The 26,252-nt window shown below is 36.7% G+C and overlaps 1 long non-coding RNA gene across 1 annotated transcript in view; it reads left to right on the top strand.

The window, feature by feature from the left end:
• LOC124393372 overlaps window positions 1-24,840 on the top strand; it is a 54,167-nt gene extending 29,327 nt beyond the window's left edge. Inside the window, exon 3 of the long non-coding RNA XR_006927316.1 lies at window positions 23,195-24,840. This is a non-coding gene — a long non-coding RNA (uncharacterized LOC124393372). The remainder of the gene's footprint in view (window positions 1-23,194) is intronic.
• The last annotated feature ends 1,412 nt before the right edge of the window (window positions 24,841-26,252 follow it).

The following is a 26,252-nucleotide window of genomic DNA, read 5'->3' as shown; positions in this document are numbered from 1 at the left end:
CGAAAATGCTAGCAGGATTATAAACACTGCATTGTAGCCTGTAATACTGCAGTCATTTTTCAATTCCATGCTTTATTATAGAGTTAATAATTAAACAAAATAAACTGTTTTGTAGAAAGAAGACTCAGACCTTTAGGTTTGTAATCACATGATAATAATAATACAGTCTATATCATTTTCCGAGCTCCCCACCAAGTATGACGTCTCACACACACCTTGTATGGGTGACATTAAATTAATGCCCTTGACTGCATAAAATCTGAGGGAAAGTCCAACTATTAAACTCTAACTTACACTCGTTTTTTTTAAGGTGGTGAATCAAATTAAAGCTTTGTTTAAAAGCAGAGTCTGAATTCACGATTTACATTCATATCAAGAAAGGGTCAACACTTTGAAAGCTCTGATCTAGAGGATGCTCCTAAGAGTGCTATTGTTATTCGGCTCACACCAAACAGTGCTAAATATCATCCCCTTACCTCATCCTACCGTTTGGAATGATAATACTGTCCAATCTCACATCTTTCAAACCCTTTTTATCTGAACTGTTTTTATCTTTAGACTGAAAATTTGGGACACACACACACACACACACACACCCACACATATACTCTCGGAAAAAAAGGGGGGGGGATGTACCCTCTTTATGCTGTGTAAGGCAGCGGGTACTTTCTAAAGAGGTCACTTTGACATGTCTGTATCTCTCTTTATAGGGCTGTAGATGGATATTAAAAGTTTTCTTCAAATCTATTTCAGCTTTACTCCTATTTGTTGTTCCTATTTGTTTCTCTGATTTATGCTGGGGATTCATAAATAATACATAATATATAAGACATGAAAGATCAGGAACACTCATGTCAAACACACAAATAAACTCTAAAGCAAGAAAATACACACAAAGACATCTGCACATTTCAAATCAGAATCATCTTTATTGCCAAGTACCGTAATTTCCGGACTATAAATCGCACCCATATATAAGCCGCACCCACTGAATTTGACAAAGATTTTTATTTTGAACATAAATAAGCCGCACCTGTCTATAAGCCACAGGTGTCTACACTGAAACTAATGAACTTTGCACAGGCTTTAACAAAAGACAGTGTCTGTTACCCAGTGTAACGGGTGAAATATGTTGTGGCTACTTTAAGAGCAGAGCGGCATTTTGGGAACAGCACGTCACTGCATTCTTCTGTCCTTATTATTTTCTGATGCTCAGTTCTAAGTTTCTTTGACTAACCCATAACGCTGTTGCCAAGAAAAATAAAAAAGCATGAGTTTTGGAAACCTGTCTGTGCTTATATGATTTCTGTTGCAACAGGAGTTAGCGAGCTTTCCCATGACCCTGATACAATGCGTTACAACGGCTTGTATCTAAACAGTAGCCGACCAAAAAAGTCATTGTTCACTGTCTTCCTCCTTCTTTTCACAACTATTTCTCTCGGGAGTTTATCTTTTGCCATCGTCGTGCATTTAAAAATCACCATCGGTGAAGTTTTTCTCCCGATGCCGTGCAGCTCAGAACACAGGTGAGGTGCGTTTTTCCGTTTCCGTTCAGAAATTTCATTGTTCTAATGTTATGGGGCTCAGTTTTTTGTCTTGAAGTTTGTGAAACCGGGAAAAACCCAGGAAAAATCCATAAATTAGCCGCTTCGTTGTTTAAGCCGAGGGGTTCAAAACGTTGGAAAAAAGTAGTCCGAAAAATACGGTATCTTCGGTTGCATGTACAAGGAATTTGTCATGGTGTGCTGGTGCTATAAAAATATAAAAAACTAGGAAAAAAGAAGAATATAATAATAATAAATAAAGATAAAGTCATGAACTCTACAGTTTGTGAAGTGACACAGTGCAACAATAATGCAAGTGAGGCAATGCAATGATCATTTTTTCCCCGAATAAGTCCATTGCAAGAGCAATGTTGCAATATAAAAGTGTTTGTTGAATGTTGTTTATGTAACACATATGAAATAAACAGTGTATGGTTTACATTAATGTAATGTTAGTGTTAATGGAAGCAGGTCAGAGATGATGGCAGGTCCTTGGTATTATTGATGAGGTCGGTTGCAGATGGGAAGAAGTTAAATTAAAGCAATACCTCATGGATTGTATTATACCTTTAGAAACAATGCTATTACCAGTAAGTAATGCTTCTTTCTTTTAAAAAATCCATCCAAAATTGTGCTTTTGTCCTTCCTGCTTAGCATTAGCATGCACATTTCTGTTACACCCCACCAAGGCATGTTCTTCCCTTTATGTAGTCCTGTGTATTATATATACAGTATGTATTATGCCTTACTGTGATCCTGAAGATAACATATTTGGTTCCAAAATGCCAAAATCCCTATATATTCCTATATTATTTTATAGTTATAAGATTTGGCACTAATTCATAATTTGGACTATACCTTACCTAATGCAAATATAACCAAAATGTATATTTTCCTGTTTCTATGTCATGCTGTTGCATTATATTTTGCACAGTATTGCACAAGATACACTCTGGTTATTTTACAGCAAATATCATCAAACTTTTTATGTTTTCAACCTCTTTAGGCTTTTTGTTACTGAATCTATTACATGTGAAATCTAAGAAATGCATTTGTACAAATAAGCGTGTGCTTATGACAATTTTAATGATATAAATACAGCAAGAATACAGTACAAATAACTGCAATGAGTTACTGTTGTAAAATCATTCAAAGTAGAATGGAATCCAAGCAACTTCTGATCTTTATCGCTAAAAATAGTACACAATCAATCTGCACATGCATTACAAACTTGGAGAGTGCTTACCTTGACATTTTCCATCATCTAAAAATAGCAATAAGCACTGAGAATCAAATCATATAGTGACAGAATACAATTAAAACAATACTGGAGGCTTTTACAAGAAGTGTAAAAGAAATGAAGACGGAGAGCAGCTCTGCCCTTTTTCGTTCGAATGAAATACTAAGTATGAAATGACATCAAACTTGCTTACGCATATAGAAAAATCCATGATGGGAAAAATTGCTTAATCTTACTGCGATACTATTCTGCACGACTGCCTTTCCTCTCTTGGATTTTGCATGCAAATGGAAAGACAATTTAATACACAGCTGACAGCTCGCTTGCGAATTGAAAAATATTCAAAGTTACACAAAGGATGTAGGAGAGGAATTTTTTTATGTGAGATAAGAAAAAAATAAAGAAACAAGTCGATAAAAGAGAAGGATCCTGATTGTTCTTTTCTTTGTTATCCTGCATGATTCACTTACCTGCATTTCCTTATCAATAGTACGCAAGCACTTGGGGAAATAGGGGGAGAAATGACTGCTGTAATTGAACAGACTTTATACTCAAACAGGCATTCTACATTATACCCACAAATGAGAAAATCTTCCAACCGCCCCCCCCCAAACTCACCCACACACAAGGCCAATTTCTGTATTCATATACAGAATTTGTTTTCTTCAGTAGGCAAAGTCACTCGATTTTCTTCTTTATTGGAATGAATAGCCTCTTCACCACTTTGCAACTAATCCACTGCCTGTACTATCGAGAAAAGGCTATTATGAATTAAACACATTCCTCATATTCATATATATATATGTAACCATCTCTCCAAGTGAAAAACCTTTTCTGCATATGTTGAGACTGCATAGATATTGCTGTTTACACAAAAACAAAAGGTTTCAATCAAACAACTACACACTATATATTTCTCATTACCTCTGTCAAGGAACCAAATAATTATATGCACTGCTTTATTTGTGTCTACTTCATCGGTTTCATCTAGTCTGAATATCTAATTGAGATCTGATTCTGGAAGTCCTATTCCAGAGAAATGCATTTACTGAATGATTCTGAATTCAACAAGCCAAGGTAACCGTTTTCACTACCAGCAGTGATTGGTGTTGGTTCCCTGGTGGTCTAGTGGTTAGGATGCGGGGCTCTCACTGCTGCGGACTGGGTTCAGTCCCCGGTCAGGAAACCAACCCCAGCCATTAGGGTTGCACAAGCCTTAGTGCCGGTTCCAAGCCCGGATAAATGGGGAGGGTTGCGTTAGGAAGGGCATCCAGCGTAAAAACATGTGCCAATTCAAACATGCGGATGGTCCGCTGTGGTGACCCCTAATGGGAGAATGCAAAAGAAAGCAGTGATTGGTGTTAGTACACCAATCAGGCATTGCTTATCTCATTGCAGTGAAACCTGTTAGGTCATGTCCCAACATTCGGAACTCACAGCTGAAAATGACCTACCAAACTTTAAGTTGATATGTTGAAAGCAGGAGAAATTGGCAAGTCATGTTGCTTGTTTTATTGTCATTTCAACCATATACCCCAACCAGACATAACTTTATGGCCACCGATCAGTCATAACATTATGACCACCTGTGTAAAACTGTGTTGGTCCCCTTTTGCTGTCAAAACAGTTCTGACCTGTCGAGCATTAACAGCATTAACTTCTTCAGCAATTTAAGCTACAGGAGCTCATCTGTTGGATCGGACAGAAATATGAAATATACTGCAAAGAAAATGTCCATATTATAATAAAAAATAATATTGTATCTGAACATTTGGATATTTAGCAACAGTTTTTGGTACTAACTTGAGAGTTTTTGTGTGTGAGCTATTGTGTGTGGATGTTTATCATATCACCACGTTGTTGTTGTTTTTTTTGCAATTTTATGTATTGGAGTATTGGAGCTTGACGGCTTGTACAAAAAAAATGTCCATGATTGAGAAAAGAGAGACTCCAATGACCTTTTCAGATGTCCTCATTATTCACTGCAGGGTCTCTTAAGCCAATGATGCTCATGATAGTCCCCCTAGGATGTAGTGATGATGGCTGGCGTGAGCTTGTGAGCTTGTGTTTCCTGGGCTTTCTTGGCTAGGGAGTTGGTGTTGAGGGACCAGGTGAGGTAATAGTAATTAAATCAGTAATTTTTTATATTACGTGGTACCATATGACAACAGGATGCTCTATGGAAAACTGGTGGAGGCAGTGCGATGCTCCGGGGCAAAGTTCTGGTGGAAAACCGTGGGTGTTATTTTTACATCTAGATGTTGTTGGAGACCTTCACCTTCATGGAAACACAGTTCCATTATGTTAACAGCCTCTTTCAGCAGGATAATAAACACTGATAATAAGAATTTGTTCAGGAATGGTTTGAGGAACATAGCACACATAGGATCTACACAATATAAGACAGTTGATTTTGAAATAGTATGGGTTATAGATGCATGATACACATGCATTCGTTTTCATGGATTTTCTTGCCTTGAATACTACTTACTGCACAATAAAGGCGCACAGTGAGCTTCTCCTGCCCCTGTCTCTGTCATTTTCATTAAACTGCCACGGTGAATCACTGGCCAAGCAAGCAGATTAAATTCTAGAACAAATTCCCTATCAGGAATCATGTCTAAATTTGAAACAAAAGCCTCCATGGGTGTAGACGGGGCAGCAGAATCATTGTCAGGAGCTGTATTTTTAGTCATTGAGTGTGTTTCAGTATGTGCCACAGAATTAAGTGTTCATATATCATTCCCAGATCTTTGGCCGGCAAGTCACTAGAGCCGCTCGAAGCTTTTTCAATAACCTGTCAGAGTCAAGAATGGAAACTAATCAAACCTGATCAACATTAAAATGCAAATGCAGACATTGTTCCTTGTTTTTTTCTTAAGGGCCACTGAACTGCTAAGCCCTTAAACACTCTGAGTTCCTTTTATATTGCATCATGCCATGAAAGTAAAAGGTGTGAAGCTCGAAAGGGGGTTTTCTTTGGCAAGATGGAGTCTTTAAGGCACTTTGTCAATAGCAACAAATTGTGTAAAATACTGTATTGAAAACCCAAAGGGAAAAAATGACATATTCTCACTTAAACACCAGCAAACATGATAGCAGAAAAATACACAAAATAGACCTGTATGAAACATCATTAATTAAATAGCACACTGACTTTGTGTAATAAAAAGTATAACGGATGCATAAATCTTTGGATAAAATTCTAGACATCTGATCAATCATCATTCAACACAGCATGCATATTAGTTTCTTAGATTACACTATTATCTCTCCATCCATCTTTAGCAGAAGGAATGAGAAAAGAGTGGAGGAGTGTGGGAGAGGGAAGGAGAGGGAGGGTGACAGATCTGCTCATCAATTTATGTGGTTAAATTGAAGTTTATGGCTGAGCCACAATAAGAATTTATCTGGAGTGTGTGTGTAATTGGCATTTCAGTTAGAGGACACATTGCGGTGCTGCTTTGCAAATGAGACCAATGATGAGGCATTAAATTAGAGAGAGAGAGAGAGAGAGAGAGAGAGAGAGAGAGAGAGAGAGAGAGAAATGTGATATACAGCTGGAACAGCTTAGATAATTACTACACATTGTTTTCTCTTTTAAAACATTTTTCCCATAATATATATTCAAGCCTTTTAAATGTTTCTATTTTTTTTTTTATACAAAATTATATATTGCTAGCAAAGATGTCCTCCAAACAAAGGGTTCCTTAATAGACTAATAGAAGAATACAAGATGAACAAAATGATTTATGAACAAAAGTATTAGGACACACGACTTTTCCAAACCCAGTTTTTATGCAGTTCTTTCCCAAACTGTTACTACGAACCAGGAGACACACAATTTCATAGGATAGAGTAGCATTAAAATTTCCCTTATTTGAACTTGGGGATCCAAACCTGTTCCTGCATCACCATGCCCTGCCCCTGTGCACAAAGCCAGCTCATGAAGATATGATTTACGTGGGTGGGAGTAGAAGATCTCCTGCAATAGAGCTCTGATTTCAATCCTATTGAACAACTTTGTTACGAATGGGAATGCTGACGGCACCCCAGGCCTCATCACCTACAACAGTACCTGGCTTTACTTGTGAATCTCCCCAAGAACACTCAACACAACTTTGAGACCATACTAATCTAAAGAAGAGCTCTGGGAAATGCTGAAATAAGCGTGTTCTGATAATAATAATATAATCAGAAGATTATTTCAGAAAACTTCAGGATAGTCTCCCCAAAAGAGTTTAAGATGTGCTTTTTTCAAGACTTTTCCAGTTTCCATCTGAAAGTTGTGTTTTTAATAAAGAGAAGGAAGCATAAATATGTATACATAAGTATGATTTGAAAGCTAATGGAGGGCATTATTATCTTTCCTTTCATATTGTCATGCGGAAACTATTATATCTTTATGATAGATGCTTATGTATTTACCAAGGACAGTACAAGAACAATATGGCCTTCAACAATGTTTTTGCTCATCATGTACTGATATGTAACTCAAAGCTCTTATAGTTGTCACAGAGGCGTATATATGCATTCTCTCTGTCAATAAACTTTGGATAACTTTCATGCAAAAGTTGCATAATAGTGGTGTCTCTGTGACTGATATTAAAAGATCCCTATTTGAGAGCCTGAAGAAGAACAAGTAGGATGAAGTAATAAACCTAACAGAGGCCTAAGACATTTGTACAATACTGTTTATCAAATCAATGTAGAGAATGTTAGAATAACATTACATACAGTATAATACATAGGAAATTAAATTACTGTCCCATGACTTACAGTAGGGCTGCTATCCAGTTTAAATATCTGTTTACAAAGATTCCTGTGGATTGATTGCTATTTTCCTGGTTTCTTAGTTTCCTACATTCCACTTTTACTTTATTTATAGTTAAAATTTCTAGTTAATAATAACAATAATACTTTCATTATTGCTTTTATTTTTTTTCTATGTAGTAGGTCATTTTCTAAGTTGCAGGAAACACAATTTCCTTCTCGGACAAACTAGTGTTGCCTACCAAAAACAAATTACAACAATAATTGGAGATGGAAAGTACATGACATTTTAGATAATAAAGAGTCAATGAGTATATTAATAAATACAGTATATTCTAGTCAAACACCACAATAAAATGTTGCATCTAATTAAATTTGCTATGTATGTTCTGGCGGACCGAATAAATATATTAACTACATGGAATAAGCAGTTGACTCTCCGACAGGAAAGCCTAAACGACCGTCAACATCAATCAGACTTCCACATTAACTTATCAATTAAATGCTTTATTGGCTTCCTGTTGCTTAGAGACATTGTACTAGATCTGCTATAAAAAACATGTGGTCTGACCTCGGTTGGTGCTTCAGTTCGATTCTGAATCAATTTGAAAGCTACAACTGAGCAATGCACTTCCCTGGAAAAAGCCAATTCTGCTGATCCTTTCACATAAGAAGACATTTTAAAGCTTAGGGTCCCTTACAAACCACCAAGCCTCTACATTTTAGTTCAACATTCATTCATGTATTTAATTCTCACCAGACGTACTTCCCCCTGAATAAAAATAACTCTTCGTACAGGGAGTGCTTGAGTTATGATGGTGCAACTTACGATTTCGATCTCACGATGAAGTTAGAGAAAAATTGTAAAATATTGTTTTCACGTAGAAATTAAATTTTCATAACATATGCCTGGATGTGCGCATCACACGCTTTCGGAGATAACTTACTCTTACTAGCATTCGACAGAGTTAATATGTATTGGTGTTAGAGCACATCATTTGTCTGTGTTTTTAATGTTTCAAAACCCAAATTTAGTGATTTTAAGTGGCGTCGCCGGACACTGAAACAGAGCACGTCTAGCAAACCAGCACTTATCCACATGCCCACTGCCACATACATACCGTATATACTGTGAAATTTATACATTTGTGTAAATTTTCTGTTTTGCTAAATTATGTACTGAAATTTGTTAAATTATTAACAAATGACATTATAATAACCCATACTGATCAACTTTCTTTAAGACTCCTAGGTAAGGCTAGGCCACGTCTCGTGATATCTTCAAGTTACGATGGGGTCCTCAGAACGCATCTCCATCGTAACTCGGGGACTACCTGTACCTTCGTCATGAGGAGAAGAAACCTCCATAAAACGCAAAATGTTGAGACTTTTTTTTTTTATCAGCGTACTGTTTGTTTGTCTGCAACATAGTATTTTAAACAGGAAGTGATATGATGAAACAGGAAAGCTAGTGGGATCAGTGAGGATGTAAGATTGGCAAGCCAGACGGTCTAACTGGGATAGGGGGGAAAAAAGGAGAGCGCGAAAGAGAGAAAGAGAGAGACGGCTTCTGCCTGCATTTCCACTTCAAAAGATCTGCAGCAGGGAAAGTAGTTTTCTGACAAGGGTCTCAATCGAGCTTAAGTAAGCACATGAAAGGGAGAAAGCTATAATCCTAAAAATGACCCCTCCACAAAAACCAGTAGCAGTCTTGTGATGTGCTCAAGCAGGGCTACAGTAAATGTGCTGAGAGTCACTCTTACAGCAGGAGATACCACAAATCTCATAATACCTCGGATTCTAGAGATGCTATTGACAAAGCAAATTGCTCGAAACTAGAGAAAGGAAACAAACTAGAGAAATTTAGAAAAAGCCTGGATGTAATTTTCCTGCTGAAGGGTCAAATACTGTAGCATTCATTCATCCACATTGCTTTTCCGAAGCAAATTAACACTGTTTACATAGATAATTTTTTACACAGACTTTTTCGATACATGCAATACACAGTACATCATAGTTACATCAAGAATTAATAAAAAATCCATTGAACATTGTTGATTATTTTATAACACCAAGATTTTATTAACAGATATGTACACATCTGAAGTGTAATCAATAAAGACACTAATGCTAACACTAAAATTAATGCATGGCATATAATAATTTCAAAGCTTTAAACAGTATGAAAGTCTAAATCAGGTACATGTTAATAAATAGAGCACCAGATATGCTAATGCTTTGGGAGCTAGCAATTCCTGTTCAGATAACTATGCTAAATCGATAAGATCTGTGTTAGCTGAGTAGAAAGAAAAACAGGATGGCAAAGGCATTCTTCACCATTCTAGCAAATTAGTATGAGGTGAATTTCACAGGTTTATGGTGTAAGAACCTGGAGTTTAAATAGGGCTCTTATAAGGATCATTATTGGTAATGCTAACTGTAATTTAATTCTATTCAGGGTTGCCAAATCTAAAAAAGATCCTGCCCAAGTGCATCTCAAAAATGACACAAAATGGTATGAACTCATTATCTGAAATTAGGACATATTAGCAAAAGGCATATTCCTAAAAAGACATATTCTTAAGTGTTTTATAATCATGTTTTTCTCACGATTATAGTTCAGATGCTGAAAATGTAAAATGTGTGCACATGCATTGAACATGCAGACTCAATTTTCTCTTTCCCAGTTCTAGCAAAATAACCTTCTGCATTCTGTACATCACACATACACATTCTGTGCTTACAACTGTACATGTTCCCATTTGTTTTGTTTGTTTGTTGTGTTCCTGGTGTAAAACCCATGACTCTGACCACCGTGTCTCACTCGTGCTTCTGGAGGCGTGGTTTTTTTGTGTTTGGGTGTGGGTTTGTGAATTGAAAAACAATATTTCACAGTTGTCATGCTTAACCAGATCTCTGATCGTGACTAATCTTGATTGATGAACTTTTAAATAACAAAGCACATGGAATTGTAATCGCATTTTACATGCAGAAATTCCCTGAATTGACTTGTGCTCATTAAGTTTAATGTTATGTTAAAGTTTTAAAAGACTTCATGTGGTCATTAAGGGTACTAATTCAGGTGGGTGGCGTTTTTTTGTTTCCTAAAACAAGGGTTTTATCACAGCTCGGCAGGGCTTACAGGCCTTTCAGTTCTTGCTTTTGTTGTTGTAGTTATGATGTATAAGGTTCTTTCCTAACATGCCTATTATCTCTAAACACACATTGATATGGCTTAATGTCCTTGGTTATTTTGTTTTTCCTTGTTCTCTCCTCACCACACTTCCAGCATGTATCTATCAAAGACCCTGAACAGCTGCTCTTCCCATCTCATAAAAAAAAGGCATATAATTGGTTTAGCATTGAAAGAATGAATGGTCCATGATGAATGAGTCTCAAATCGATAAATGTCTGGAAAGAAAACCTTTTAAGGCTCATCCTTTACAGGGAAACAGCCGACCTTTTCCGAGGTGAGGGTCAGAGGTCAGGGAGGACGATAGATTGAGCAGGACGATGTGTTAAAGCACTTACTGACATAAACACTACAACAATGTAAAATATATATATATATAAAACAGACAGAGATGGCATTGTGTTTTGCCGGCTGTCATTCTTCAACAGGCACCGAGACAAATTTCAGTATAAACATACAATAAAATATTGCATAAAATAAAAATAAAATTTTATTAAAACTACTTTTAAATTTAAAACAGCAATTAAGAAGAATTGATGTAATAATTATAAGAGGATATGTGTGTTTCTCTGCCACGTTTTCCTTGATTAATACAATTGTATAAAATTAAGATGGCAGAGATCGATCTATCTACTGGATGGATGGATGGATGGATGGATGGATGGATGGATGGATGGATGGATGGATGGATAGTTCGAGCTCTCCCATCTTTTTTTTAAAGATTGAATTAATAAAGGAAAATGTTGCAGAGAAACCCAAAAGCACGGAATACATAAATAAAGTCTTGTCGTTGATGGAACTAAGAGGGGGTCCAAACAATCACTACAGGAGGTCTTAGTAAAAGCCATTTCTATTAGTTTTATTGAAATGCATCTTGTATAATTATTCAGCACACTCCCACCAGACAGCAGGCATCAAGTCAATTGCAGCAATTTACTATCTATCCCTGGACTTTTGAGCTGCTCTTTCCATCACTTCTTTTTCTTATACCTTATTACATGACAGGTAGGAACATTTAAACCTACCAAAGTATCTTTATTTACCTATATACACCTATATTTTCCTCAGTACTGTCTTTTGCCCTGTAAGGCCATTAGGGATAAACATTGCTAATGGACATGCCATGAATTGGCTTGCCACTTAACACATACATGAATAACTAAATTTCATCAGAATACATTAGCATTAATGCATGAAGCAACAGAAATCTAGCTGTGTCAGCAAGTTGCGATATGTGACCGTTTGAGAAACCATAGAAATGAAAGCTATACCAACAAAATGAAGACTGTAAATGATAGTATACGTAGTGGAATACTGTATGGTCAATGGGCAAATAACACTCTCCATCTTACAGTTTTCATATGCTAATGCTGAAATTTCCGTGAATTTCCATAAATGACCGATCAACACAGCTGAGAAGAGATACACAACACACAGACACGTAGAATAACGCGGCATGAAGACAGATCACACCTGCGCTGCAGTCCTACTCAGCTCGATCATGCACAAATGGCTTTACATGGCTTGCAGGAAAAGTACTCATTAGATTCGAGTGGAGCAGTGGGTCTGCGAGCTGCAATAATGGCTCTGACTATAATGGTATAAAATGGTGCATTCCCAGTTGGACAACATGAAATAGTTTAGGTGGCATATGCACTGCCAATATTCGCCCCAAGCAGTGAGCACAGAGAGAAAAGGAAACAGGTGGTGCGGCAGTGCTGCCTATGTATATACATACCTCCATCTTCATCCATGCTACAGATGGATGAAGATAGAGGATGTTGTTTTTTTTTTAAGATTTAACTTGACAATAAAATTAAGGATTATTATAGACAGAGAAAAATACAACATTGTGCAACCACTGCAAGCTGTAACTCCAATACTATTGTGTATCTTTCTATCTTTATATTGCTCCATCTATCTTTATATCTATCTATTTGTTTTTCCACTTGACATTTCCAGGTTGTTGGGAATAAATAAAAAAATAATTTAATATTTTTTATCCATTCATTCCTCTTCAGAAAGTATTTAATCCTGGTCAGGGTCAGAGCCAATCCTAGCAACACTGTGAACAAGGTTAGAGAATTTGCCCTGAATAGGTCAATCAAACCCCTGTCTAATAATTATATGTTTCTGACCTTGACTGTCCCACTGGCACTGATAGCAGTGACAAAGCTGCATTTATTTTATCCATCATTTGGAAGATTTGACTCATTCACACATTCAGTACATGCAGCATATTCAGTATTTATTCAACACACCATGTGTTTTCTTGCGCTGGCTGTCGAATCAGTTGAAGAGATTATTTTTCTATTCATTGCATTTTGAAATGCCAATTTGGTCAGTGTAATGCATTTTAATGTACTTTAGGAATATCTCATTAATACCTTAACCCTTATTAAAGTAAAATAAACGTTGCCAAATAAACATATTAAAGGCTTTCGAGTGGCATGAACTGATCTAGACTTTTGCGATTTAAGTGCTTGTTCATTTACCAGGAATTTGCCAAGCAGAAATCATGTACCATCACTATATTTCATCATCACAATCCATTTGTTCAACCTTTACTGGTCCCTGGTTACCTACATGTACCAGCCCCACTGTATTTGACCATTTCACTGCTAAAACCACATCCATCAATCTGTTTTACTATGTCTTATTTTGAGCACCTCACTATTCTTCCTAGCTCACATCCATCACTGCTTAGACATCCATCTCTTTGTTTACTCTGTCTGTATTCCAGCCGTGTATCTTGTGCCTGTATCTCTTGCACAAACACAATATTCTAAACACTGTCACATTCTACTACTACTAAATATTTTTATACAAGAATTATTTAAATATTGCTGCATATGTGCATCTCTTCATCCATGTGTCACTGGTATCTGGGTGAAACCAGAGCCCCATCAGTAAACAACATGCTTGTATCAGCAGATGGGGGTCTGTGAGGCATCTTCAGAGTACACTGAGAACTATGACTGTAGGCTAAATGGTAGATTCCACAGGGACAAAATGTGAATGATTCTCCTTGCAGACTTGGAACCGATATGCACACAGGAGAGATAACAGGTGGTGAAGCAGTGTGCTTTCAAATGCCAGAAATATCTGATGCATATTTACTCTAGGGATGGCATGATGGCGCAGTGGGCAGCATTGGCGCCTCGCAGCTCCAGGGTCTCTGGTTTGAGCATGAGCTTGTTTCATACCCTCCTCCCAAATGCCCATAGGTGGATTAACGACTCTAAATTGCTTCTAGGTGTGAATGAGTGCATGCATGATGTGACCTCGGATTGACTGATGCCCGCTGCACCCAGGATGAAGCAGATGAAGATAAATGAATGCACAGCGGTAATTATTACACATAACCACTCTGCATAGGCGGGAGAATGTACCAACCAGTAAAAGCGCAAACATTTTTGAATTAGAACGCGGACCTTGCTATACACCAGTTATTCAAAGCAATATCAAACCAGACTGTATACCATATGTACAGTATGTGTGTGCATTCCTGAAGCCTTTAAAGTGAAGGAAATAAAGCCTAGGAATATGTGGCAAGAAAATAACAATACTGAAATTCCTATATTTTTTGCCATTCTAGACTGGTTGTTTAGCAAGGGCCTTTATACAACCAGAGGCTTAGGTCTAATTATGTGCTTGTGCTGAACATAGGGATTTGCCCAAGCAAGGACTTCTGCCCAACATGGCTTTGCTCAACTACAGGCTTTGTCCAACAAAGGGCTGCTGCCAAACCTGAGAACTCATCCAGCCAGAGAATCCTGGCCAGCTAGGAGATTTTCCTAAACAGAAGCTTTTGTGCAACCAACATATTTTGACCAATTTGAGTTTTTTGTCCACTGTAACAGAGAATTTTTTTCCCATTAATGGATTTCTGTAACATACTTTATACAACCTTAGAACATGGGGTTTTGCCCAACCAGAGGCTTTGCTAAACATGTAGTTTTGCCACATACATTTTTTATTTTTACCCAGTTAGGGGTCAACTAAGCACATCTACCATTATATGGTTTTGTCCAAAGTGAAGCTTTCACCAAACTGAGGGATTCACAGGATTTGGAATTTCAGCCCAAACAAGCACTCGTATCTTGAATTTATAACCAGCAAACATTAGCTCAGCATGCCAAATAACTACAAATGCAACTACAAGTAGAATTCGTTTGAAAGAAATTATGATTCAAAACAAGATTCTGTCATTTTTGTGATCAAAATACTTTAAAGGGGATTTTATATCTAACATCAGGCTAGCAACATGTACATGAACTGTGCTAGACTATTGTCCAACAACAACATTATTAACCGGATGCCTCTGGGCTCTGAAACCAGTGCACATTAACAAGCCAAAATGAGACAATTAAAAGCACATTTCCTCAACTATCACGATTAACTACCCCCCACCCCAACAATCCCTCAGAGTTCAGGATCTCTACTGTGTCTTACACACAGTACAGAACATTTATCCTCGTTCTTAATTAACTGTCTGTATAACTGATATACACAATAACACAGCTCTCCTTGCTCTCGTATTCAGTACAATTAGTCTTGCTTTCATGTCAGGGATTTTCTGGAGCGGCAAAATTAATTCAAGAGATAAAAAAAATAAGTAATATATAAATGTATTTATATAATCTATCAACTTACCTCACAAGAGACACACCGAGACATAACAGCTGATTTTACAAAGACGTCTTATTTAAAAGAAAAATCTTAAATGAATGAATCTGATAAATCTTAATTAAAATGTTAGCCACGGTAAAATCCCCTTTATGCTTCAAGGAAGGCGATGGGAAGTCTGTTACAAAAGGCGATGGGTTGGAGGATGGGAAAATAAAGGACTGGTGTTCCTGCTCTAATGGTGGTCGACGCATTCACAGGCCTTTGAACTGAACGGATCTCTATAGATACAACATGGTAGCTGCATTGCCACTAGTAGATGATGTCTGGCTGCGTATTTGGGCAGAATATTGATTTTGTCTGAGAAAGAGGCAAAGAAGAATGATTTAGAGAGTTAATATAAAAACCTGGTGCCTCATCTGTATTTGCTCAGCATTTCAAACATTGTTAGCCATGATTATAGATAATTACAGACATATGCACATATGAAGAATAAAGATGCAGTGGGAGGTTATTTCGGTGAAATCAAACACACTTACACACATAATGCTTTTGTCTTCCGGTTGTACACACTGTTTCGGATTCGATGAGTGTGCATGGGTTTAATTAAGACCAGCCACTCAGTCTGATTTTATGCTCCTGGGCTTTGTAGTCTGTCTGATTCATTCCAGATATGCAGAATTATGATACCTTATCATGATTTGGCCTTTTTCTACATACTGGGTTTTTATTTGTGTGAATGTCTATCTCGAACGTAGTCATGGTGTCTCGGAAACTACCTATTTCTGATTACATGCATGCAATAGCACGATTTGCGTTCGATATCAAGCTTCATCAAACACACGATAAGTGTGCCGATGGAATCTGATTATTTCCCAGTTAATTAAAGAAAGATGACAGCAAGTCAACTTTTGTCGAAAAGTATAGTCTCATCTGTATGAATAAAGAAGATTGTTGCCTTATTGCTTTAATATTTATACCTTTAATTATGTATTATGGTATTTTTTGTCTGATGTCAAGCAGATCTATCAATTGTAGCGTGTTAGTGTTTTTGGCAGCAGGTTTTGGTTCCACCTTCCAGTCCAAGCTTCTCATTTTTCACAAGTAAGTGCTTCGTTATTTATACAGTATGTGAATTCTGGCTGCTTCCTTCTCAAATCCTCAGATCTATAGCCAAGATGCTGAGATGACATGCTGGCCTCAAATATAATATAATGAGATCTACACTATTTTTAAAAGAAACATAGAAAACTCATGTGAATTAGACCCCAAAAAAGGTGACGGATGACTAAAGTTTTGGAATGGCGCATAAAGACAGACTGAAGTCACTGATATAGAGAATACGATTAGGCAATGCCTCCTAAAGTGAATTCTCAAAGCAAATAAACATTTTCATTCTTCTCTGCCAAATAATTAACTGGAGCCACATATTAATTATGATGTTCATTTATAGCCTTGTTATATTAACATGTGGCCTCAATACTGAATATTAATTCACAACCATGCCGTAATAAAAAAATCACCACCCTAATGGGTCTGCCCATACAGAATATGATTAAACATTGGGCTAGAATGAAAACACTAGGATCTGAAACTTCAAATTTGAAAATACTATTGGTAGGATTGTTGATTTAATAAGCTTAACTTGCCGAACCGTTCTTTATTTATAATTGCATGTTTTTTTTTTTCCTCTACACACATACAATACACACGTACAATACACATGCAAGTTGATTAGTACCTGAGTTGGGAGTTTCCGAATGTACAACACAACCACAAAATGATGAAAAAGTGGCACATTGACTAGTGGTTGTGTAAAAAACATTGACACCACCAACAGAGAATGTAGAATATATAACTGTAATAATTTGCATGGTTAGAAGATTTTTCAAGATGTTTCTAGAGGAATTCTACATGGAAAAATATTCCTTGAAAGTCTAAAACTAGACACAAAGCCAAACCCTTAATGGTTAAAAATGGTATAAGAGCACACCCAGCTCTCAAAGGTATGTATCGAGACACAAAGTGAATGAAGTTCAATTTAAAATAACATAAAATGACAACAACAGGGGAAAAAATTGTAAAGCACAGTGTACGGTCAAAGAGGATTTTCTCGGCTTTTGTGGGATGGTGTTCCACTAGATTTTTGGCTGTGAGGAGTTTGAGCAATTCAGCCACCAGAACCTTGTTCCAGGGAAGAGCAACCTAATTGCTACAACATAAACTCTGGGTATGGGTCAGGTATACACATCATGTACACTGTCTGTACCATAATAAACTGCATAGCATTATATTTTTTAATTGCATTGTATTGGTTTGAATCGAATTTCTTGAATCGAGTTTGTTGAATCAAATCGGATCGCACTGCATCGTAATGGGGTGAATCATATCATCGTTAGCAATGCATACACAGGCCTCAGTTATGGAGATACACATCCCTAATTTAGACTATACTGAGTAGTAATTCAGGAGATGTTCAGTGAGGCAAGTTAATTAGTACATACATTTAGAAGGCACTTATTTAATTATTGAATAGCACCTCATTTGTACTTTCCATGATTTGTCCTTTCAGTAGGAAACCTACACATAAAAGGACTACACATATCATCTGTCTGTCTTTCTATATCTTTATCTATCCTTCTATGGAAGATCTAACAATTGCAGTGCTTATCAGGAAAGAAGAAATGATGCAGCTAGGTAAAGTTGAAATCCAGCTAATTTCAACTTTACCATTACACCATGGGATTAGTTCTCGTATTTTTTTCTTTCCTAACCTTTGCACATGATGTGTGTAACCAATCACACTGACTCAATTCAAATGCGAAACATGTGCAGCTTGAGATTTACTGAAATCTTCCACACCTTATCCCATGCTCCAAGGTAATGTTTACAATGTAAATGTCAGCCATCCTTATGTATTGAAAGCCACAGACTTGAAAGCCCTGTAGGGAAGTAACTAGAAAACTTCTCAATCTTCTGTTTTTTTTTTTAGCTGACAGGTGCAGGTTACTAGTGAGAATACAATCTGAGTATAGAAAGAGGCAGTTTGGGAATAAGGATCCAACGTTTGATGTTAAATATGGCCTTGTTGCTATTTCTAACTGAAAGGAGATGCAGCCAGTCCTATAACTCTTTCATGACCATCTCATATTTTATACTGAGAATAAAATAAAAATGGATTTTTGGACTGTAATTAATATCACCAATCTTCTACAAGGGCTCAGGACCACAGGTTGCATGACATTTGGTGCCAACCAGAAGAGGACGGGTTCCCTTTTGGTCTGGTTCCCCCTTTAAGGTTTCTTTCTCATGCCATATTATTGAGTTTTATCATCATATCATCAGAAGAGGCTTTCCATCCAACCAGTGACCTTCAAGATCCTCAAAAATCAGCACTATGCCCTCTCCACAATCACAGTTCATCACTCTGCCTACCAACCCCCTCTTTCTCTCTTCCTCTCTCAACACATACACAGATACACACACACACACACACACACACACACACACACACACACACACACACACACACACACACGGGCACATTCGAAAACATGTGAATCCTTCAGCAAGGTCAAGGTAGAAGTTGAAAGTCTTGCTATGTCAGCACATATCCTTCTCTAACACTGTTGTAGTGGTTTATTAGATTAGCCCCATGATTCCAGACCTAACTCAGCAGAAGCCATGGCCATCCCGGCATAAATGCTGACTCCCAATGGCTTCCCGAACACAGATCTGAATACAGAGCATATTCACTCGATGCACAGCCATTGAGTTCTGTACTCCTATCTTTCTGAATGAATACACTCTCAGAACCTCATGTTGTAGAACCCACTTGCAATTAAAACTATCTACTAAACCATAACTGGTAAAATGCATATGATGGCTCGCCTGTACAGTACCAGCCAAATATTTTGGCGCATCTTATTAAATAAAAGCTCATCAGACCTAATATTTAATACCGATATAGTTCTCTAAATATCTGCACATTTATGTCTTCAGATTCAAACCAAAAAAGGATTTGGCTTAGTAAATATGAACACAGGACCCTGTGAACAAAAGCCCAGAGGCAGAAATAAGAGTGCTACCACTCTTCTACAGACTGGTGCAGATCAACTAGTGTTTATTGGTGCCTATTCATTGTGTGTCATCGGTTGATCACAACTTGCAGGCATGCAAGGTATCTTAAAGTTTCATCCTGTTTTGTTGAGCAGGTCAAGAAGTTTAGTTCCTCCTGGATTTGAAGCATAAACTGCTGTATTTCACACTGTAAAAGATAAACATCTAAATATATATATATATAAAAAAACAAGATTACTATCAAAATCATGCATACATTTGTGTTGTCAACAATTATTTATTCAAATGAAGAATGTCTTATAACACTCAAAAACAAAGCAAAATCATTACTTGCTGATTCTCAAAATACTTTAACTTTTTGTAAACATTATTGAATGTATTTTGTCATTACTGAACACCGAAACGTTATTCTACATGAAAACTGAAATTAAACTACAGAACAATTTAGTGAAAAGCCATAAATACTTTGTATAAAGAACTAAGTTCCTGTTTGCAGACTCATAATTTGTTATCAGGTTGTAAATAAATGTGATGGTTTTAACATAAAACAAGCATTTGGAATTAATAATACTAGTCCAAAGTGTGATAATTGTTTACTGGGCAACCCTAAATCAGATAAAATACAAAAGCCTGTATTTGCATTAGAGCACTGTGAAATAAATTATTTTCTTCGCATATTCCAGCTTGTTCAGAAGCTTGGGTTAGAGCGCAGGGTCAACGATAACACAGTGCCCCTCTAGCACAGAGGGCTAAGGGCCTTGTTCAAGGGCCCAAGAGTAGCAGCTTGGCAGCACTTGAGCTTAAACCCCTGACCTTCCAATCAGTAACCCAGCACCTTGACCACTGAGCTCTCGCTTCCCCGTTTGTGTTCATCATTGCAGCTAAAATAAAGTTTCAAAATAAAGAAATGAAATATTAAAAGGTACAAGGCCTCAAATAATGTCAAAATAATATAAAATAAGTAACTATAAGCTCTGTATGTAATTAAAAAAATTATAATAATCTTAAAGCAATCATAATAATTTTACACAATCTGCTTTAGCATAGTATATTATTCAAAATCCAAATGACATACAAGTGTTTATTGAGTGCTCCTACTTGCCTTTCTAAAGAATTTATCTTTTTAATAATCGCCAACACCCAGACCTTTATAGCCATATGCCATATGCACAAAATTTAAAAACCAAAATGGTCTTTGTACATTAAAAGATTTCCCTTCAATGGAACAAACTGGGTCTTGCTCAAACCCTGTCAAATCCTCGGAGCCACACTCTAATATCTAGTGGAAAGCCTTCTAGGAGCGCAAAAGGAGGAATCAATTCAAAATGATCAATAGCCAAAAGTAATACAAATACATATCTTAAAGCCACAATACACCAAAACCTTTTATATTAGAGGCTATAGGTTAAAGTTTATAAAAAACAACAACTCCAAGTTAAGTCTACTGCTCATATCGTTACACTTCTAAACTTAATTTTTCATCATTTATTAAAAATAAAGAGGATCAATACATTTGCAACAAATAAAACATAAATGTTAGAGAAAGCGAGAGAAACAAATTTCTTAAACATTCCAAACTTCTGCAATTGAAATTTAAACAAACCACATTTCTCTTTAAATGACCTCGTAACCTTTCCCTCGCCACCATCACAGATTTGGAAAATGATAACCAATGAAGTCAAACTGCAACAATTAAGGTCACTTCAAATCAAAAGTCATCAAGAACTCATAAATGTGACACGCTTACTCATCAGTGTTGAACTGAAAGAGAATCTCCACTCAATAATTCTATTTGAGCTTGACAGTGATCGAACCCAGGCGTCCATCATGTCCTCTCCAATGATTCTCCTCTTCTCCAATAATATGAAGCTTGTCACTGAGCCATCAACTGCTGCTCAGATCAACGTTTACATGTGAGGACAAAAAGACATGACTAAGAGACATTTCAGACTACATAACAGTATGGCTGAGAATAGACAAAGTCTATATTATAATATTAAAATTATTTTTTTCCCTTAAAATAGCGATCTATGAGTATTATATAATGAATATTGGGAGGAACATTAACCCTTTATATGACTGCAGTTTACTGTAGTGTTTTTATAGCCACAGCAGACTACATACACTCCCCAGAAACTGTGATCTCACAGGGTTTTTGTAAAAAACATCCAGTGAGCAGCTGAAAATAGGACAGAAAAGAATAGCCAGACAGCATTTTGCTGACAGAAAGGCTACATTAACTCAAATAAGCATCTTTTATAACCACAGTGAACAAAAAAACTTCTCAAAACAGACAATATGCTGAATTTTAAATGAGGTGGGTCACAACAGTAGAAGACTGCGTTTGATTCCACTCCGTTTAGACAAAAACTGCAATTTGAGGCTACAGTAAACCCAAGTGCCCCAAAGCTGGACATTTATTTTCTACTACTAGACAATCAGCATATGGTTTTGCACTCTTATCTATGTTTTTAATGACATAGACATTCAATTTAGTAATTTAGTGTACATTTCGTCCTATTACATACATTGACTAGTAATAATAATAACGAAATAAAGATATGTGTTTAATTCTATTCTATTCAATTCTAGTCTAGTCTATTTGGAATGTGTAGCCTTGATTTACATTCATTGGTGATCTTTTAATTTAGGTGATGCAATTTTCAGTATAGAGTATGAAAATTACCAACAGAATATTTTCCTTTGAATTTAGTAGGCAAATTGCTTGTCAAACTAACTTAAAAAGGAATCTATAAAATAAATAAATAAATAAATAAATAAATAAATAAATAAAAACCTTTAAAATACATCGAAAATACAACTTGGCATACATTTAGTGTCTCATGATTGACCGAGAAGACCAGATCGACCTTACTGATTTTAAAAGTAAAAAATGTTAAATATGTCTATAATGTTTAATAGCGTTTCAATACAATTTGCATATGAATTTTTTTCAAGCTGCACAAAAAAAATTTACATTATTGTTTTCTTACTTAAATTAGGAATGCATCATTATTCCAAACCATACCATAAACAATGCAGCTACATCTTCCCAAATCCAACAAGCCCAGAGAGAGTTCACTAAGCAGTTACCAGTCAGTCATTTGGTCTCTCAGGCAACCAGAACTTTCTAGCATCACATAGATTTACCCATACCTCCACCTGCAGCTCTTTCTCGGGGTGTCGTTCTCTAGAGAGCAGCAACCTGCTCAGGCATGTACAGTATAGCTTTCCTGTGGGGTAGAAATAATCTAAACACACAATACACTATTGACCCCCTGAAATGATTCCTCTAACTGTAATTAGAATCTGGAAAATTACATCTGTTCTTATAGAAGATGTGAGAAAACCAAAGTGAAGAAGAAATTAAAATGGCATAATTTCTAGCTGTAGTGGAATACATGCTGCAATTGTTCAGAAAGATGTGTGCAGATCAAAATATTTATGAGTTTAGCTGAAGACTGCTAATATCAAGTATACTCTGAGGCTGTCATTATTTTGTTTGTTTCCCTGACAAACCACAGCTGAGAATCCTGAGCTTCTTGATGAGCTTTTGTTAGAAAAAAAATATTTATAGGCAATTAGGGTTGAATCATTTATAATATCAGAATTGACAATGCATTTCTGTATATGCATTAGTTACATAAAAATGGTTGTGAAAGGCAAGTTGTTTTGTGACTCTGAGTAATATTCTCCATCCATTCAACCATCCCTCGTTACATCTTCTCTCCATAGGATCACAAGAGCCAGGAGTCTACACCATGGCACAAGGAAGGGGACGACCTGGAAATAGTAGCAACCCAACACAATGTCCAATCATACTACAGAAAATTTAGACATGACAATCACCTGACAACACGTCTTTAAGCTGGACGATGTCAATAAAGAAACCAGATTCCTTGGAGAAAGCACCCGAAGCATGGGCAGAACATGCAAACTCTGCACACAGGGTAGAGGTGTGAGCTTGAGGTTTGAGCTAAACACTGTTCCCTAGTAGCATTTCTAACCACACATATTTTTCCTATGCTGCTGTGTGTTAATTGGATCACAATGTGAATTGGCACTGGCTTTTATTGTACACTTCATTACTCTTTAGCAAGCTTAATGCAAAATCCATTTTTGGCAAAAGTGTTTCCAAAACGGAGTTTTAGCAGCTTAGAGACTTGCACTTGCAGCAGTGATCTTGATTTAGAGGGAAGTATAATGGAAGTAAACCACTTTTATCCATTACGCTTATCTACTCACTTAATTCCTATTTAAGCATTTATTTGCATATTTTCCCTACCTGGGCAGATTTTAGATTTTTTTTGGTAAACAGTTTATCTGCGGCAATCTCTATACTTTTAAAACTTCTTATTTTTGTTTTTAGAAATTTATTGCCAAAAAGATTTTCCTAGCCTTGCCTCATACAAAGCCAGACTAAATGTCATCTTTGCCAAAGCATTCTCTGAAGGACTACACTCCGAGTCCTCCAAAAGAAGCTCGCATCTGACCCCTATCATCTACTGCCATCTCTTCAGCTACACTAGGTGTAATTGTCTCAATAGGTTTCCCTTATTTTCCTCTCATATCTCTGTGGAGTTCAGTTTCATGAGTTTTCACTTATTACACTGCATGATGTTTCCAGCCCATCTTGGTTAGCAAAATAGCTAACAAACAAAACTGACTGGACTGAAAGTTGGGTGTCGCTATGTGTAGCCTCATTATGCTGAATGAGTTCTGCTTTATCTTCTCCACTCACCACACCTTCCACCATCTAGCCAACTAGCAAGCTTGTGGCTATCATAGTCATTTTACTGTTCAGTTAGCCTGCAAAGTTAACTGCACAGCTAGTTCATTAACCCCATCTAGCTGTTCTCTTTCTATGCTAATGCAACTAAAATGGTTAAGTGTGGCTCTATATTTGTTTACTATTTAAGCTTAACACTTTAGCTGTGGCTATGTCACTTATGTCACCTATTTTTCACCCTGCCAGACTCCCTCTGATAAACTCCCATATCCCCTGTCATTAAACAATTACTATTTAATTCCTGATTTAAAATTTAATCTGACCCAAGACGGATTCCAAGTCTGAACTGCAGCATAAAAATGTGAAAGAAATACATCTTTTTGATGAGGTTTTAAAAGCAGAGAAAAAGTGGAGAATAAAATCTGAGACACTTTTTAGATGCATATACAACCTTGGGTCAAGCCCAGCTTTTTAACATAAATTCATACTGGCCAATTTTAAGCCAATTTTCAAACATATCATCTGAACCTGTAGAGAATGTAGTCTGCACTCTACACTTTTAACTGGACTGACTTATTGCTATGTCATACCCCATACAAAGAGAAGAGTAAACAGACACATCATTACAATGGTCATCAATATTTTCCAGACTTTATATAATAACAATACATAAAACACTTCCAGACGTGTGAATTCCAGACACCATTCCACACAATCATAAGGGGTATTGGTCAGTGGTGGACAGTACCGTAGTAAAAATAATTCGTTACTGTACTTAGATTTTTCATGAGATTTTTCGTGTATCTGTACTTTACTGAAGTATTTCCATTTGGGGAGATTTTTACTTTAACTTCACTACATTTTAAAGTCGAAGTTTCTTCCTTTTTACTCAACTACATTTTGTGAAATCAGTGGTTCTTTTTATAAATGAGTGATTAAAACCGTAACTGGTCAAACACGCAGGAAGCCACGGATCAAGGTAGAGCGATCGCCCTGTTTTAAACCTGTTTTGATTGTTGCAACATATAGTTCAGCATCAGTTTAACAGCAAGCAGAATATTTGGAGAGGAATAAATGATAGAAGAAGAAACATCAGACTCGAACTTGCTACAGAACCTGTGGCCTTATATGCACGATTTTTTAAGTAGTTGAAAAGAAGGTTTTGGGCTCATGATCATTTTAATAGACATCAATCAGTGTTTGAGCCATTAATATCATTCTATTAATAGATTGCTGTGTTAAGAGTAAAATTAGAGTAAATTCACATTAACTGAGTTGATTAAGCAAAGAGTCCTGTAACTAAAAATGATAGGAAAATGACAGCCATAATAAATCATAGTACTTTGGATACTTAAGTACATTTTCAAGGTAAATACTTTTGTACTTTTTCTCAAGTGAAAGTTTAAAGGAAGCACCTCTAATAGTGATAATTTATCTAGTGTATCTACTTTTACTCAAGTACATGGTTTGTGTAACTCATCCACCACTGGTAACATTGTGCCACATGTTATCAAGGCCACGTTTTCTGTGAAATTCTCATAAAAGCTATCTATGTATCTGTGGTTCTATGAACTGTGGATATTCACCAGCTATGGATATGACTCCATGTCATTTGCAACCAAGTGAGCAGCTTTCTGTGGACTTTAGGCCAACCGATTCTTTTTCAGGTGATATTCAATGACCACGGTGATAATCTGATGGTTATAGTGACTCCGTAACATGCATAAGATTTATAGTTATATCCGACTAACAATGAGGAAAGGATGCTGCCAAACATGGAAGCTTGGCTTAGCAAAGGTTTGAATTTAACTGTAATCCAAATCCTTAACCATTGGGCCATCTCTGGTATAGCTTTCTTAACAAACAACAAGAACAGGAGAATCACTCTGCAGCAATCCGGTCAGACCTACAGCTTCAGTCCAGACTTTCAGTGCTGAATAAGCAGATTGCATACTTGCAAATGAAGCAAGGAAAAGCTGAATAGTGTCAATCAGGGTAGTGGCAAGTGGCCTGTTGAACAGAGTCTAGATTTGAACAGCCTGCCTTTGTAAGCTTTCGCTGGCT

The sequence above is a fragment of the Silurus meridionalis genome, chromosome 11 (genome assembly GCF_014805685.1).
Source record: "Silurus meridionalis isolate SWU-2019-XX chromosome 11, ASM1480568v1, whole genome shotgun sequence".
Classification (NCBI taxonomy): Eukaryota; Metazoa; Chordata; class Actinopteri; order Siluriformes; family Siluridae; genus Silurus; species Silurus meridionalis.
Note: the sequence above shows the minus strand (reverse complement) of the source record. Positions and strands in the feature narration are given on the sequence as shown.